The sequence below is a fragment of the Schistocerca serialis genome, chromosome 5 (genome assembly GCF_023864345.2).
Source record: "Schistocerca serialis cubense isolate TAMUIC-IGC-003099 chromosome 5, iqSchSeri2.2, whole genome shotgun sequence".
Taxonomy (NCBI): Eukaryota; Metazoa; Arthropoda; class Insecta; order Orthoptera; family Acrididae; genus Schistocerca; species Schistocerca serialis.
The window spans coordinates 332,955,407-332,972,729 of record NC_064642.1 but is presented as its reverse complement, the minus strand read 5'-3'; positions in this window follow the sequence as shown (position 1 = coordinate 332,972,729).

Below are 17,323 nucleotides of genomic sequence, written 5' to 3'. Positions count from 1 at the left end.
ACTGGAGATTGGGGCACTGCTTGCCTACAGTGCGGGCAGGTGGGGGCCTCACGGCACTCAGATGTCGGGTGTGCATTATACGACAAGCACCTTTGGCAGCGGAGGGATTGAGGAGGGGAATGGGAGGGGTCACCTGTATAACGTTGGTTAAAAAGGAGGGCACCCTCCTTCAGGAGACGGTCTATGGAGGGGGCGTGCTCGGAAAAGACCTTCATAAGGCAGGTGGGGCTGGCAGCGTTTTGTATGCGACGAAACCGCACGCACCTCCAGATGGGGATGTGCCTGAAGCTCCGCCAACACCTCCTCCTCCATGATCGTCGGACTAAGCCGAGTGATCACGGCGGTGAGGGTCGGCGAGCGACGCGGGGGTTGGGGTTGGCGGGAGAGAGGCGGGGAATGAGCAGGGGTGAGGGAGGCATTAGGGCCCAAGCGGGTGACAGGGATGCGAGAAAGGAGGTCTGTGTGGAGGGTAGCGCTGGGGGAGGAGATGAGCACCGAATTACGGCGAGGAGTGAGGTGGGAGATGGGGGCAGCAGGAAAATTCTGGCGAAGGAAGAGGGTGAGGTTCCGGGCTTCAAGAAGGGAGGGATCAGGATGGGAGAGGAGGTAGCGGTAGGAGGAGGCGGTAGGGGAGGAGGAGGAAGGGGCAGAGACAGGCGGGGAGACATCCATGGCAGCATGGGTGGGGGAAGGGGGACGAGGCGGAGCCTTTTTGGGAGTAGAGGTGGCAGGGGTGCCACTGGGGCGCTTGACGGCGACGGAGGAGGTGTGGGGGATGGGAGCGACTGGGAGGTGGTGGTGAATGGCAGGTCCCGGTGCTGGAGGCGGCGCTGGAGATGGTGAGGGCGATGGCGAAGGCGACGGTGAAGACGATGACGATGAAGGCGAAGGGGAGAGTGGAGCGTGGGCCGTAGCCCTCCGGGCGACCACCCTAGCGGGGGCCGCAGAAACGGAAGGAGCAAAGGGAGGGAGTGGAGGGAAGGGATCACAGGAGGCATGGGAGGGAGGAACCGGGGATAGGGCGACAAATAGTGAGGGAGATGGGAGACTGAGGAGTGGGGGGATGGACTGAGGGGGGAGTGATGCGACACACCACGTGATAGTGGTGGCGGCGGCGGATGGGGATGTGTATATGATGACAGTGGTGGTGGGAGTAGTGGCGGTGGTGGGGGTCGACATTACGAGAAGGTGAAAAGCACAGGACACGACAAAGAAGGCGACGAGAAACACAGAGTAGAAGGGACGGAGAAACTATGTAGGAGACTGGGGCCGAAGTCCCACTCTGCTGCTGCTGGCAGGGGAAGCGACCTGGCTGGCCGGCCGGTGGGGACGCTATTGCTGCTGCTGCTGCTGCTGCTGCTGCATGCTGGCTTGGACCGCAGCTGGACGCTGGACGCTGGCTGCTGCGAGGAACCGCTAGTGGCTGCTGGGTGCTGGGTGCTGGCTTCTGGACGCTGGCTGCTGGCAGGAACCGCGGTTGGCCGCCGGACGCTGGCTGCAGGCAGGAACCGCTGCTGGCTGCTGGACGCTGGTTGCAGGCTGCTGGCAGAAATCGCTGCTGGCTGCTGGCAGGAACCGCTGCTGGCTGCTGGCTGGACTGCTGCACGTAGACGGGCTGGCTGGCACCTATAACACCTATCGCTTCGATTGGTACCGTAATAGCACAATCGAAGGGCGGTATTCAAGCGAATTACCGCCGGAGATGTGCTGGCTGAGCGAGAGGCAGACGCTTAAATACAGGATCGGGGGCGCCGCTATTGGCCGCTGGGACCACGTGTTCCACTGTGGCGCCCTCACACTAAATGTGGGCCAGGAACTGCGCGCCGCCACGGCTTACGGCGCGATGGTGCAGAGACCTCTAGGGGTCTTCGACGTCCATGCCGTCTGGCGCGGATTCAAATTCCGTGGCGCGCGGTACTAGAGATTCCTCGTGACCACCCTTGCAGATAGCCGCGATGGACTGCGAAACAAGAACTGAAGCTTGGACTGATATAGTAGTTCTAACCAATTCCACTCTGGCATAGACCCACCAGTTTAAAAAATCTACTTCACCCAATCGGAGGTAACGATGGTGTTGACCATACGCCTCGGATTTCTCACGCAAAATGTAGATTACTCCCGTTTATTTGACTGATTTTGGAAGATAGAAGAAATAAGACAATACACCCGTTTTCAAGTCGCTTAAGTATCGTTACTTGCTGTGAAAATCCCGTACAGGACTATGGCATAGGCTACATTCCCTCTAAGTGTTCTTTCATCAAGTAGAAAAATATCTTTACTTACCTGTCACGTCCTGTATCACAACACTAGAATATTAATGTCAATTTTGACTCTTGATGGAGTTCTAAGTTCCACCACCATCACAGGACGCCTCCTCACTTTCGAACTCTTTCTTGAGGTAACAAAATATCTGAGCACATGCGGCGTTGTAGATACAGGGTGTTACAAAAAGGTACGGCCAAACTTTCAGGAAACATTCCTCACACACAAATAAAGAAAAGATGTTATGTGGACATGTGTCCGGAAACGCTTAATTTCCATGTTAGAGCTCATTTTAGTTTCGTCAGTATGTACTGTACTTCCTCGATTCACCGCCAGTTGGCCCAATTGAAGGAAGGTAATGTTGACTTCGGTGCTTGTGTTGACATGCGACTCATTGCTCTACAGTACTAGCATCAAGCACATCAGTATGTAGCATCAACAGGTTAGTGTTCATCACTAATGTGGTTTTGTAGTCAGTGCAATGTTTACAAATGCGGAGTTGGCAGATGCCCATTTGATGTATGGATTAGCACGGGGCAATAGCCGTGGCGAGGTACGTTTGTACCGAGACAGATTTCCAGAACGAAGGGGTCCCGACAGGAAGACGTTCGATGCAATTGATGGGCGTCTTAGGGAGCACCGAACATTCCAGCCTATGACTCGCGACTGGGGAAGACCTAGAACGACGAGGACATCTGCAATGGACGAGGCCATTCGTCGTGCAGTTGACGATAACCCTAATGTCAGCGTCAGAGAAGTTGCTGCTGTACAAGGTAACGTTGACCACGTCACTGTATGGAGAGTGCTACGGGAGAACCAGTTGTTTCCGTACGATGTACAGCAGGCTGTTCCAGCTCGTGGGCTCCGTTGTGAGCCGCGGAGCGCTCCCTGCTCCAGGGAGCCGTGTCTCTAGCTGTGACCAGTCAAGTGGGCCGGCACGCCGGCACGTGGCACGGCTGGCTGAGGCAGGCGGCAAGGCAAGCGTTCTGATGTGCCAGCTGCGTCTTACAAGATCGACAACCTCACACTCTTAGCTGCTAAGACGTGGTGACGTGCTACACCAGGAAATACGATCTTCAGGAAATAAATAAGAAACAAATGTTTTACAAGAAATTGCATACTAAATTTATTGGGCCTCTGTAGTTTGAAATTTTCTTTTCATTGCAAGATCGGAAATATCAGGCGTCAAAGTGTTCGCAGCGTTAATGCGGAGGATGGCCTTCATTGTTGCATCCTGAAGAAGCGATCGTTCCTTACTTTATAACAGTTTTCATTGCTCAGAAAAGCTGCTCACATCAAAACGTAGATCCGAACATGCACATGATCTGAGCGGCATTGTTGTGAAGTTTGGGAAATGTTTTTTCTGTAATGAACACTACCATCGTGACAAATACAACGTGTTGTAGTACCTCTCTTTCAACAAAGTTGAATTTTGCAAATCAATAATCTCCAATTGAAGTGACGATGACAAGTCATCGGTGGAAACTGAAAAAGGAGTGCTGAACACCTTAAGTTCCATTTCCAAACTAGTGAGGTCTCGGAATCGTGTTTCAAACGACGTGATGAGCTGCTTTAAGTTTGCTTGGTAATCGCCGAAAGTAGTACCTTCAGGTAGTTTTAAAGAAGCAAGATGATTGAAGAACGTTAGATGTCCATTACTCATCTGCCTCTCAAATAAACGTAACTTTTCCATGAACAATTTGATCTGGTCGTGCATGTCAACGATTAGCTGCCCTTTGCCCTGCAATGACAGATTTAAATTATTCAGATGCATAGTTATGTCAGTTAGGAACGCCAGGTCTGATATCCATTTTATATCTTTCAGACAACGCATTTCTTCCCCTTTCATTTCTAGAAAAGGGGTATTTCCTCACTAATAGCAAAGAAAACATCAAGAACTTTTCCACGACTCAGCCAACGAACTGTACTGTGGTAAGATATGTCCCCATACTCCGCTTCCACATCTTTCAGGAATCCTTTGACGACGCACAAAATTCACACACTTCACGACATCTTTCATTACGCCACCTAGCTCTACTGTTTCAGCACACAGTGCCTCTTGGTGCATTACAGAACACGAACTATGTTGCATGTTTTGATACCCTCCGTATTACGAATCCGTTTTTAAACATACGTCTACTGGTATGTCGTTCTTAAGCCTGGCTACCAGTTCTCTGCGTGTAACGTCTTCTACCTTATTGTATTTAATTCTGTATATTGTACCTCTTCGCAGAATTAAATACTTTATGACATACAAAACACTGCGGTCGACCATGCCTCTCAATGAATAGAAAGGTATCCTCCAACAGAGGTACAGGGCTCCCGCTGCTAGTCATAGCTGTCATTGAGCACGGATTATTACGGCTGCATGCGGCCAGGGGGCAGAGAGTTCGCTTTCCCCCTCCACGCGGGCTCCGAGCTGCCGCAGTGAGCGCTCCGGAGCGCTCCGTCTCCCTGGAGCTCGGTTGGAACAGCCTGATGTACAGCGTGTGCAGGGACTATCAGCAGCTGATTGGCCTCCACGGGTACACTTCTGCGAATGGTTCATTCAACAATGTGTCAATCCTCATTTCAGTGCAAATATTCTCTTTACGGATGAGGCTTCATTCCAACGTGATCAAATTGTAAATTTTCACAAGTAACATGTGTAGGCTGACGAGAATCCGCACGCAATTGTGCAATCACGTCATCAACACAGATTTTCTGTGAACGTTTGGGCAGGCATTGTTGGTGATGTCTTGATTGGGCCCCATGTTCTTCCACCTACGCTCAATGGAGCACGTTATCATGATTTCATACGGGATTCTCTACCTGTGCTGCTAGAACATGTGCCTTTACAAGTACGACACAGAATGTGGTTCATGCACGATGGAGCTCCTGCACATTTCAGTCGAAGTGTTCGTACGCTTCTCAACAACAGATTCGGTGACCGATGCATTAGTAGAGGCGGACCAATTCCATGGCCTCCACGCTCTCCTGATCTCAGCCCTCTTGACTTTCATTTATGGGGGCATTTGAAGGCTCTTGTCTACGCAACCCCGGTACCAAATGTCGAGACTCTTCGTGCTCGTATTGTGGACGGCTGTGATACAATACGCCATTCTCCAGGGCTGCATCAGCGCATCAGGGATTCCATGCGACGGAGGGTGGATGCATGTATCCTCGCTAACGGAGGACATTTTGAACATTTCCTGTAACAAAGTGTTTGAAGTCACGCTGGTACGTTCTGTTGCTGTGTGTTTCCTTTCCATGATTAATGTGATTTGAAGAGAAGTAATAAAATGAGCTCTAACATGGAAAGTAAGCGTTTCCGGACACATGTCCACATAACATATTTTCTTTATTCGTGTGTGAGGAATGTTTCCTGAAAGTTTGGCCATACCTTTTTGTAACACCTTGTATATGTTTTCTACTACATACCACTTATAAATTCGGTAACACGTCTGGTTTAATATGATGGTTGTCCCTGTATAGGTGTACGACTGAAATATCGTTAAAAGATATCGCCGCAACGAAACAAAAAACACCAAGTGAAGAATCATATCCATGGAACCCTAGCCATCCCTTAAACTCGCCAGGCGGCGTGTCATTGATATCAAAATGATAGGATAATTAATAAAATTGATCATGAGAGTCACTTTGCACGGCGAGTAACTTTTCTTTTCCAGTAGTCGGATTACACTCACCAGGTAGTTCAAATGGGAATACCTGGAGGGAAGAGATGATCTTTCTGAGGAACACTATTGTGCACCGACATTTGAAGCTGACCACAGAAGGATTCTACCGCCAGTAACATACATTACGCATAAGAACCGCACTATTGAAAACTTAATCACAGAGACTTTGTTACCGTCACCAATCATGAAAAGTGGTCTTTGTTCTACAGGTACACACAAGAGTCGATGATAGTGAACACTTTCTGGTAGAAGTGCTGTTAGCGATTTGGAATCAAATCTCTCCATTCAACCACATACTTGCGTTGGATCCTATGGAGACATTTTTGAATGATTACAACCACTGGCGAAAAATACTCGTGCCACTCTCATATCTCGAAACGAGTCACCTTTACCGAACTGTCTGCTGCAGCAAAACTCCACCGTGGTTTTAGGTAATTCCTCTGCATCTTGTAATTGTTCCTCAGTCTCTGTCTCGGCCTTCCTGCAGCTCCGTCCATGTGATCGTCCCAATTTTAGCCGGGACTGAACGGATGTCGAAGTCTGCAACCCATGTAGAACTGTTCTTATTTTCCCATCTGTGCTCAGACACCAGTGTGCTTCAAAAAGTGGAAAAAATAAATAATAAGAGCCTTAACATCCTTGACTCCAGCAGCACATATAAACTAAGCCTACTCTGCGTTTCCAAGTGCGATCAGAATAAAAAAGTGAAACTTCCTGGCAGATTAAAACTGTGTGCCCGACCGAGACTCGAACTCGGGACCTTAGGCAAAGGTCCCGAGTTCGAGTCTCGGTCGGGCACACAGTTTTAATCTGCCAGGAAGTTTCATATCAGCGCACACTCCGCTGCAGAGTGAAAATCTCATTCTGGAAACATCCCCCAGGCTGTGGCTAAGCCATGTCTCCGCAATATCCTTTCTTTCAGGAGTGCTAGTTCTGCAAGGTTCGCAGGAGAGCTTCTGTAAAGTTTGGAAGGTGGGAGACGGGGTACTGCCAGAAGTAAAGCTGTGAGTACCGGGCGTGAGTCGTGCTTCGGTGGCTCAGTTGGTAGAGCACTTGCCCGCGAAAGGCAAAGGTTCCGAGTTCGAGTCTCGGTCGGGCACACAGTTTTAATCCGCCAGGAAGTTTCATATCAGTGCACACTCCGCTGTAGAGTGAAAATCTCATTCTGGAGAATAAAAAAGTGGCGTATTTGTTTCAATATTCCATACTGCGATCGAATTTCTGACAAATTCTTTAAATAAGCTATATTCCACCATCTTGTATCCTGTAAATTGTTTAAATAAACAGTATTCTAGACACTGCAGTCATTTTTCCAACAAATTCTTTGACTAACTAAATAAATTATATTACAAACACTGCCTTGTATAGTGTAAATTGTTTAAATAAACAATATTCTACAAATTTTCTAAATTTCTTGAGCTATATTCCATACACTGAAATCGATTTCCTGATTAATTCTTTAACTAAATAAATAATGTATATCCCTTACACAACCTTGAATCCCATAAATTGCTTAAATAAACAATGTTCCTTACATTGTCCAAATTGTATAAACAGTATTCCATACACAGCAATCAATTTCCCTTCAAATGACCGATCAACTGAGGATTTTCCCGCCAATTTCCGGGAATGGGAGGGCGGGGGGTTCCCATTAGGGGAATTTAAAAATTGCTGGATTTAATTAATTAGTCATTCAAACTGATATCAAAAGTTTGCTCATGTCGATTGGGGGAGTTCTCTGTGGGATGGTGGAGGAGGAGTAGGGGGAGGAGGAGCAGGGGGAGGGTGAGGGAACAACAGGTTAAGAACCAGTCTACCAAAAGAAAGGATTATCCGTAGGAGATCATAACCTGTCAATGAAAAAAATGGATTGTCCCTTGGGTTCTTAATCCTCATAGCAGAGCACTAGGTTAGGGACCTGGCAGTCAAAGGAGATCAGTAGGTTTGCCCCTGAATGTATACTTACCCCTGATGTAGGCAACCCACAATTTAGTGTTGAATATGCTTTGTTCCACTATTACAAGTGTACAGGCCAATGAATATGGAGCTCGCCCACTGAAGCACCTAAGGAGTTGCTAGTTTTCGAATATTCTGCTCTGTCTTGTGCTGTAGGGCGGACAAGACGTGCTTCGTGTGGAATGCAGCTAGTAGCTGAGTTGCTGTTTCGTGAGATGGTTTGTTTACTGTGTTCTGCAATATTATTTCGTTGACCATACAGCATCTATTTCCATTTCATTATAAAACTATCAGTAATTCACTTTGTGAAATTGCTTTGAATACAGCGAGTGGACTTGCGTTCTGTGTGCCACTGCTGACTTCTTGCTTCTTATTGAAGATAGTAGTTACGAGGCGTAGTACGGAATCTGACTTTGGTCGATCAACCGGTAGAGTATTACTGTCTTTCAGTCACTCTTCCCATCCGTTTAGCTTATTAAATAGTTACTAACTTGTATGTAAACTTTATTGAAATGTTGCTCTGGTGCTGGAATTTTTCATACCACGTCTCATTTGTGCGCTATTAGGACATATACTATTCCGTTTACTAGATTTATCAAGTCAATTCTGTAAAGTGGTAACTAAAAATTCTGGGATTTCGATTTCCGAGATCATTTATTTGTTACTTAAAAGCGTTAGTGACTGATACTTTGCAGGCATTGTACGACTGTACAGTGACATATTTGAACCTGGGCTGTAATAATTAATACGTTCCCTGATTTTCATTTGATATTTCACATCAAAGATAGCAGTCACTATTCTGAATAGTAAGTATCCTGTTCCTTGCACTCATTTTTCATCAAATGAGTATGTCACGTCGTTGGTGCAACTTCCAGAAACGTTTGCTTGGTTCCGCGAAGGGTATATCTTCAAACCATCATATTTGACTGTAATAATTACAGATCGGGTTCACAGCACAGTAACTAACCATAAGTCAAGTTGCTAAAACATATCCACTCTTCCTGAAATACTAGAGACGGTTTTTCATATTCACGTAAGTTCAGTTTCCAGCTGCGATACCTGCTGTCTACCTTTGCGCTGTGATAGTATGCGTGAATTGCTCAGGTAACTTTCTTTTATCATGCTGCAGTAAGATTCCGATTCTAAATTAACAGCACCGGCCAAAAATCCGTAAATCATAGGTCTCAGCTTTCAAAGTCAGCGCATGTAACGATTTACTTTTGCTAGTAATCCAATTTTTAACCGAGCAATCTGGTTTCAGGGTTATCATGAAGCTATGACATCCGACATGACAAAGTTACGTGTTTAATTATTTGTTAGATTTCAGGTACATGTCTGCAGTCGTGACACATATTGAAACCCACACGCTACTATACCGTAACAAGCCGCTACAGAAGCCGAAGTAAAATTTAAGCAGCCAGTTGATAAACTGGACAGTTGTGCGGCAATTCGTTTTCTGCGTTCGGAGGGGAACAACGCCTCACGAGTCCACGCTAAGTCGGTGGAAATGAATGGCAACAGTGCACCATCGTATCACACAGTACTTAGTTGACGCGTCGCATTCATTATGGACACATAAATCTGAATGGCGGAGAACGCACTGGCAAACGATCTCTGTGTGAAGAACTGATGAGAAGTGCAGACCTTATTGATCGAAGACTGGAGTACCACACTCGAGGCGAGCCGATGGTGGAGAAAATGAAATTCACCGACAGATCAGATTTCAACATTTCGTACGTCATTCTGAACATTACGTAGGTCACCTTCACCGCCTACTGGGTTCTGCACATAGCTCTTATCGATTCAAAAAACCCCTTGAACCGAGGCAGGAGCGGAAATTTTGCAGCCATGTGAAAGCGATCCACATGACATCCTTAGCCGACTAATCACCATAGACGAGTGCTAAACGTATCATTAAGATCCCTAGGCAAAGGAACTTAGTAAGCAGAGAAAACTTGATTCATCATCGCCGAAAAATGCGAAGATGCAATAATCGGTCAACACGACGCAGAGTGTCTTCTGGGGCTACCATGGCGTGTTGGTAAGAAATTATATTTGTAAGGGGCAAAGCGTCACAGTAGCAGACTACTGAAATGTCCTAATAAAGTTAAGGGAAACTGGTAGACGTCCAAAGTGGAGTCCTTGCTCCGCGACATCGCTCCAGCTCATTCTCCGCAAGGCAGAGTCACACAACAGCTTCTCTAGGACATAAAATTTTGCCTAACCCCCGTACTCTCCTGGCATATCATACAGGAACGTCTTTCTTTAAACGTTTCTTGAAATTACGGCATCCAGTTGCCTTTTTTCGTTCTTCAGTTTCTTTATTATTCGATTACCTGTTTCGAACCGTCTAGCGATTCATCATCAGGTGGTACATAACTATTAATTGTCTGCAGCAGTGAGGGAGTCGAGGGAGTCGTATAGCTGGGACGTGAAGAATGTGGAACGTGTTACCTATGGCTAAGTGTGTAAAGTGCATTACAATTAACGTCACTGGAAAACATGCATTACGTTTTCCAGAAACTGTGAACACTAACATCCCACCGACGGATACTAATCACTGTATGTAAGGCAACAAGATCTCTCTCAAAATGTAATTCTCGCCGCACTCAGTGCTTACATGTTTCGTTTATACAATTTGCTACAGCTACACGATTCCCACACGGCTGCAGACAATTAATAAATATGTTCCATCTAATGATGAATCGCTAGGCAGCTCGTAAGCAGTAAAGGAATAATAAAAAAAATTAAGAACAAAGAAAAGGCGACTAGTTGCAGTAATTTTTGGAAACCTTTATTCATCACTATCGCAGTGTTCCTCATCCATAATGGATAAAAGTCTTACTTCTTTTTTTTCTAGAGCTCCTAGGCCAGGCGTTTCCAGAATTTCTATGAGATGATTTTCGAGCGGGATCTTCTCCACCATAACAAAAAAGCAGGCTTCTACAGCCAAGGTCTCCACCAAGTCATCAATCGTTGGGAATCATGTGTCGCTTTGAAGGGTGAATATATAGACAAACGCTAACACCACCACAAATTTTCAGGAACAGATCTTGACTTTTTCGGTGTAATAATTAAAACATTATGCCTCGTGGATGTAGCTGACACTGTGAGTTCAACAAAGACCACGAGAATAGCGAGGATGGCTCATCTCTTAAGAGTGGATATCAGGTGGGACACAAAATTGGTGTCTGATTAGGGACCAAGAGAAGGAAAAATAGAAAGAGCAAGAAAGAGATACATAGATGATGCGAAAGACAATCATGGCAGGAGAAGAATTTAAGAAGATACGTTGTTGATCATCTGATATAGGTCGTTCTCTGTACTCTGTTTATATGGCGTCCAGTTATGCGGTAAAATAAAAGCTCATGAACAACATCATGAGAACGCACGTTAATATGGCCAGTAGCTATCTTCAAGGCGTTATTAGCATTTATAATACTATTCATACATTTTGCCTGGTTTTGCTCATATAGAACACTTCAAGGCTGCAGATCGAAAGATTTCGTTTCTCATCCACTTATGGTGGTGGCAGTGTTAAGCCTTAATAAGATCATGAAAGAAGATTGAAACGAGAGCACAAGCGCTCAGGATGGTGCTAATGTATCTGTTACGATCCTCTGCGTGAAAAGAAATGATACGAGTCATAAAACGTAATTGTTTCCTAACTAGAAGTATTTAAATGATTACTGCCTCTGTTGCCAATCTGTGTCTGGTGCTATTTTAGGAAGCGAGCAGAGCTCGCTCTAAATTCACGCTTTCTATTTGTTCCTGCTTCCTTCCTACTCTCCAGAATTCATCAGGACCTTTTCTTATCTTACAGAAATAAGTAAGCTAATAACGTGCTACTTTTTTATGTTGATGCCCGCTCGACATAATCCATAAAGAGCAGCCTGATATTTTGCAAATTGTAATGAGCAAAACTTATTTCAGTAATTAAAAGACATATCTAATGACATGCACATTCACATACAGACACACACAATTTCCAGTTACATGACAAAACTCTTACATTTAAATATAAACAATTAAGTTAATTAGATATAAATTTTTTCTGCTTTTTAAAGGTTATATCTTGAAAGATTCCCCCCATATGAGGTCGTAACACTGTATAATTAGATTTTTTATGTTACATTTTATTATTTGTGTCTATTTTAATGCAAACTGCTTGCATATTTGACATTCTCGTGCAATGAGAGAGCTTTCCATGAATTCCAAACAAATTTTCGTTTACTGTGTGTACTCTGGCTTTCATGTTGGTCAAGCATATAACTTTACTTATGGTTCAGGAAGGCAAATGACTGTAGAAATGAGCACAATTTGTGAAACAGGTCAAGTGATGTAGTTCGGGCTCTGTGGTAAAGGACCCAGTAGAAACGCTTCAAAAAGGACCGGTGACACACGGTCTAGTGGAGAGACCCTTGTGAACACACTAGTGTCAGAGTTACTGCTTTCAATAGATGTTGCCACCACCGCTGCAGTGCTTGGGTGATTTGTGTTTTGCCAAGCTGAGCTTGCACAGGAGAGCGAGAATTAGCTGTGGATGATTTTTATCATCATGGATCTCCTATGTTTAATTATTTGAGTAATATTCTGGGAAATAGTCCATGAAATTGATAATTAAAATCTTTTCTTGTGTGGTTCTTCTCCAAAGTTCAAAAATGGTTCAAATGGCTCTGAGCACTATGGGACTCAACTGCTGTGGTCATAAGTCCCCTAGAACTTAGAACTACTTAAACCTAACTAACCTAAGGACAGCACACAACACCCAGCCATCACGAGGTAGAGAAAATCCCTGACCCCGCCGGGAATCGAACCCGGGAACCCGGGCATGGGAAGCGAGAACGCTACCGCACGACCACGAGATGCGGGCTTCTCCAAAGTCAAAGTCCATATGGCCCTCAGCCAACTAGTGAGTTTTAATACTACCGGTTCACTCATACATTGATACTGTGCCTTACAATGTTCTGGTATGGTGTTTCATAAATTAGCATGCCAAGACATTGACTGGGGGGTTCTTGTTACGTTGCTCCTGTTATCGGGCAGTTTATGCCCACACTGTCACATAACCTATTTTGTAACTTAATATGTAGATCCCAATAGTCGGTATAGTCAATTCTTTAACGCCACATTGAAAGCTGTAAACAATATTCACTGCTGCCATTGATTATACTGATAATTACTTCTTCATCTCTTTTCGATACGGTGAATGAGGCCTGTTATTTCCGCAGCCTTTGGGGAAAGTTAATTTAGGGGAACAGGAGTATCGTACAGTTGTTTGATGCTGAAAGTGGTCTCCCAGTGGGTATATAACAGGGAATCACAGTCTGGTGCGCCAGAACTGCCGAAGTGTTGAAGAGGTTAGGCTGTGCATTGTACGAAGTACACTGTGGGAGAAACGAGAAGGAATCGTTTTTAGCTAGATAAGACCTGAAGGCCAGATTAAAACAGGGCTTCAGTGTGTGGGACCAGCCGTTGGCCAGCCGCAGTGGCCGTACGGTTCTAGGCGTTACAGTCTGGAGCTGAGCGACAGCTACGGTCGCAGGTTCGAATCCTGCCTCGGGCATGGATGTGTGTGATGTCCTTAGGTTAGTTAGGTTTAATTAGTTCTAAATTCTAGGCGACTGATGACAGCCGAAGTTAAGTCGCATAGTACTCAGAGCCAACGAACCGGCCGTTCATTCAGCAAAGCTGTGGTACGCATGAATCTTTGTTCAAATCCTAGTAAACGGTTCTGTGAGTGGCTCACAGTACTTATTTTGGTAGAAGAGGCGAGTTCCTTCGCATGCATACATGCAATGCTTTTGGTCGGTCTTGGCTGGAAATCTTGAAGAGATGTTCTGGCTTCTTCCCTGCACCATTCCTTACTCGTTAACCATGGCAAAATCCCATGCAAGTAATAAGTAGATAGACTTATTCATAAAATTATTATTGATTGAAACCTGCAAGATCTGTTGCAAATGAATGGCGAGATTCCGGTGCTGGCAGGATCAGCTAAGCTTCGTAGAGTAAGGCCAGAGAACAAACTTGCGGCATAGAGATTAAGGAAGACACCCGCTCCTCTTCACTTTATACAGCATCCGAAGATATTTCCAGAGAGATGTGTTCGACATAGAGCAAGATACAGAGACTCAGCTGCACTTATAATTTCCAGCCACCACTACAACAATTCTCCACACTCGCACCACTCGAGAGTGCTAAGCATGCGCTGTTGATGCAGCCACTGAGGCAAGGGGATGCGAACTAAGTTACTTTGCGTCAGGGTATCATTGTGCACATTCAATATTCAGAGACATGTAGTTGCACCTGTCATACAGCTTGCGGAAGCAGTAGTGTCCGTTCTTGCTTTTGCAGGGTATTTCTTCAAATCACCAACCTTTCTCGCAGGCACTGATCTTACCCAAGATAAAGTTTCTTATTATTCTTTAAAATGGCCAGCCACGATGTGCATAGTGTGTAGCTTGTGTCCTCTTCTCTTGTTCACTTATTAGATATTGGTACGCTTGATTCACTGGTTAAATGATTTTATTCGATGCCTTGTGGCAATAAACCAGATTGTTATAGTGACCGCTAGTTCTCTCTGTAGTTCGATGGATCCTTTCATTTATATATCTGTGTGGGATGTGGTAGCAATAGTTTCATGCTTGAATGGGTCACCCCCAGTAATTTTAATTCAATAAGACGTAATTAGTGGCACGACATCGTCTCCCTTCAATCTGCATGGTCTTACTGGGGGCTTTCCTTCTCTATACGTCTCGAGATCGGTTTGTAGCAACTTAGGAGTATTCGAAAGAGCTCAGCTGACACCTCACATTTTGTGTAAAATTCACATGATAAATCTTACATTTCACTCACCACACTGTGGTTATTGGTCAACTAATCTTTTGTCTTACCAGGTAGTGATAAACAAGGCCAGTATCGTTATGGCTATTACGAAATAAGAATGCTGTTTCGTATTGTGCCGAAATTTATTTGAGTCATTTTCCAGGTGTTGTTGTTCAGTCTACTATGAGAAAACGGAGCAATCATTGCTAGTGTGTATACTGAAGATGACACAACGTCTGGAAACTCGATTTGTAGGATTACAGATATACTATATCTCGTTTAACTTGGTATTTCTGGTATTTCTGAATACATATACACAAGTAGATTTCGTGAGTTTATTTTCATAATAAGATATCTTTTATTTCCGAATATGGTATCATTGGGGCGCACTATGTGCAAGATAATTATCTAACTGCACTTCATTATAAGTAATTCAAGTGTGCTCTTCGTCAATCTTGTTGTGGTCTTCAGTCCTGAGACTGGTTTGATGCAGCTCTCTAAGCTACTCTATCCTGTGCAAGCTTCTTCATCTCCCAGTACTTACTGCAACCTACATCCTTCTGAATCTGCTTAGTGTATTCATCCCTTGCCATTGCTAGTCTACTTTTTATATCCTCTCTACTTCGACCATAACCAGTTATTTTGCTCCCCAAATAGCAAAACTCCTTTACTACTTTAAGTGTCTCATTTCCTAATCTAACTCCCTCAGCATCACCCGACTTCATTCGACTACATTCCATTATCCTCGTTTTGCTTTTGTTGATGTTCATCTTATATCCTGTAAGTAGGCTGTTTATGTTTTCTCTATGTAAGTAGGCTGTTTATGTTTTCTTATTGGCAACGTTACGTAGCGCTCAATATGAAAATCACTGGCTGTGCTGTGTGCAGTCTGTGGCTGCTTTGCATTGTTGTCTGCCATTGTAGTGTTGGGCAGCGGCAGCTGGATGTGAACAGCGCGTAGCGTTGCGCAGTTGGAGGTGAGCCGCCAGCAATGGTGGATGTGGGGAGAGAGATGGCGGAGTTTTGTAATTTGTGATGAACTGCTATATATATTATGACTTTTGATGATATCAAGGTAAATACATTGTTTGTTCTCTATTAATATCTTTCATTTTGCTAACTATCCCTATCAGTAGTTAGTGCCTTCAGTAGTTTGAATCTTTTATTTAGCTGGCAGTAGTGGCGCTCGCTGTATTGCAGTAGCTTGAGCAGCGAAGATTTTTGTGAGGTCAGTGATTTGTGGAAGGTATAGTTTAATGTTAGTCAGGGCCATTCTTTTGTAGGGAATTTTGAAAGTCAGATTGCGTTGCACTAACAAAATATTGTGTGTCAGTTTAAGCACAGTCATGTAAAATTTTTCAAAGGGGACGTTTCATATGTCGACCCTTAGCCGAGGATACCTCATTGGAATCTTCTGATTTTTTTCTTGTAGTTTGTGTAATTACTGTAGCTATTGTTTATTGCTAGCGCGTAATTATAGAGAGAATTTCCTTTGTAGTTGTAGTTTTTCATTGTTGTACAGTAAAACGGTTGTGGCATGCATGTAGATTTGCACCAAGTATTTCGCAGCTGCGCTGGCAATTAAGTAGACATTATTTCCATTGCTATGTTATTTTATTTTGCTCTTCAAATTGTGCTTTTCTGTGTTATCGTGTGAAATATTGTGACAATTATGGCGTGTGAAAAACGTAATACTAGGCTCCAAAGTAAACTGAGAAATGACAGTGAAGACGAAGGCAGTGTGTTAGCGCCGCAGAGTAATGAATTAACTAATGTTCAAAGTAGTAATTTGGTAATTGCGCATAGGGAAATGGAGCGGGCGGCAAACAATGGTGTAGACAGTGAAACAGGTAGTGAACAGGGAAGCGTTATCGATCGATTGGTCGGCAACAGCTCGCCTCAGGAATCGGGAATGACAGAACACAATATTGCAAATACTGCAGACTCAGGTTTTGGGTTCTCACCGTTTTCTCAAATGAGTCAAGACACATTTTCCGCTTGTCAAAATGTGAATGTTGCCGGTGCAACTTCACTGCCGAAAAGCACTGAGGAACATGTTTCAGACACCAGTGCATTGTTATTACAATTAATGCAACAAATGGGACAAAAGCTTGAAAAGTTAGACACAGTGGAACAAAATCTCAAGAAGTTAGACACAATGGAACAACACCAGAGACAAACACAGCAACAGTTAGACACAATGGAACAAAATCAGAGACAAACACAGCAACAGCTTCAAAAGTTAGACTCATTGGAACAAACTCTTGAACAAACGCGTGAAGATTTAACTACTGAGTTACATCACATTGAATCGAAATGTCAAAAAGTCTGTAATGACGTAAAAACTCAAATTTGTGAGCATTTTCAACCTATTTTTTCGCGGCATGAAAATGCATTACAGAATCACGAAGCAGCCATAAAAGAACTGCAAATTATTGTTCATGAAAATCATGAGACCTTGCAAGCTAAATTTGACTCAGTTGCATCTACCGATTCGGTTACGCAACTTGCAAAAACTCAGGAAAACTTTAAGGACACAGTAGATACTCTGAAACTTGGTTCAGAAAAACACACTGAGGAAATAAGTACACTATCGGAGAAAG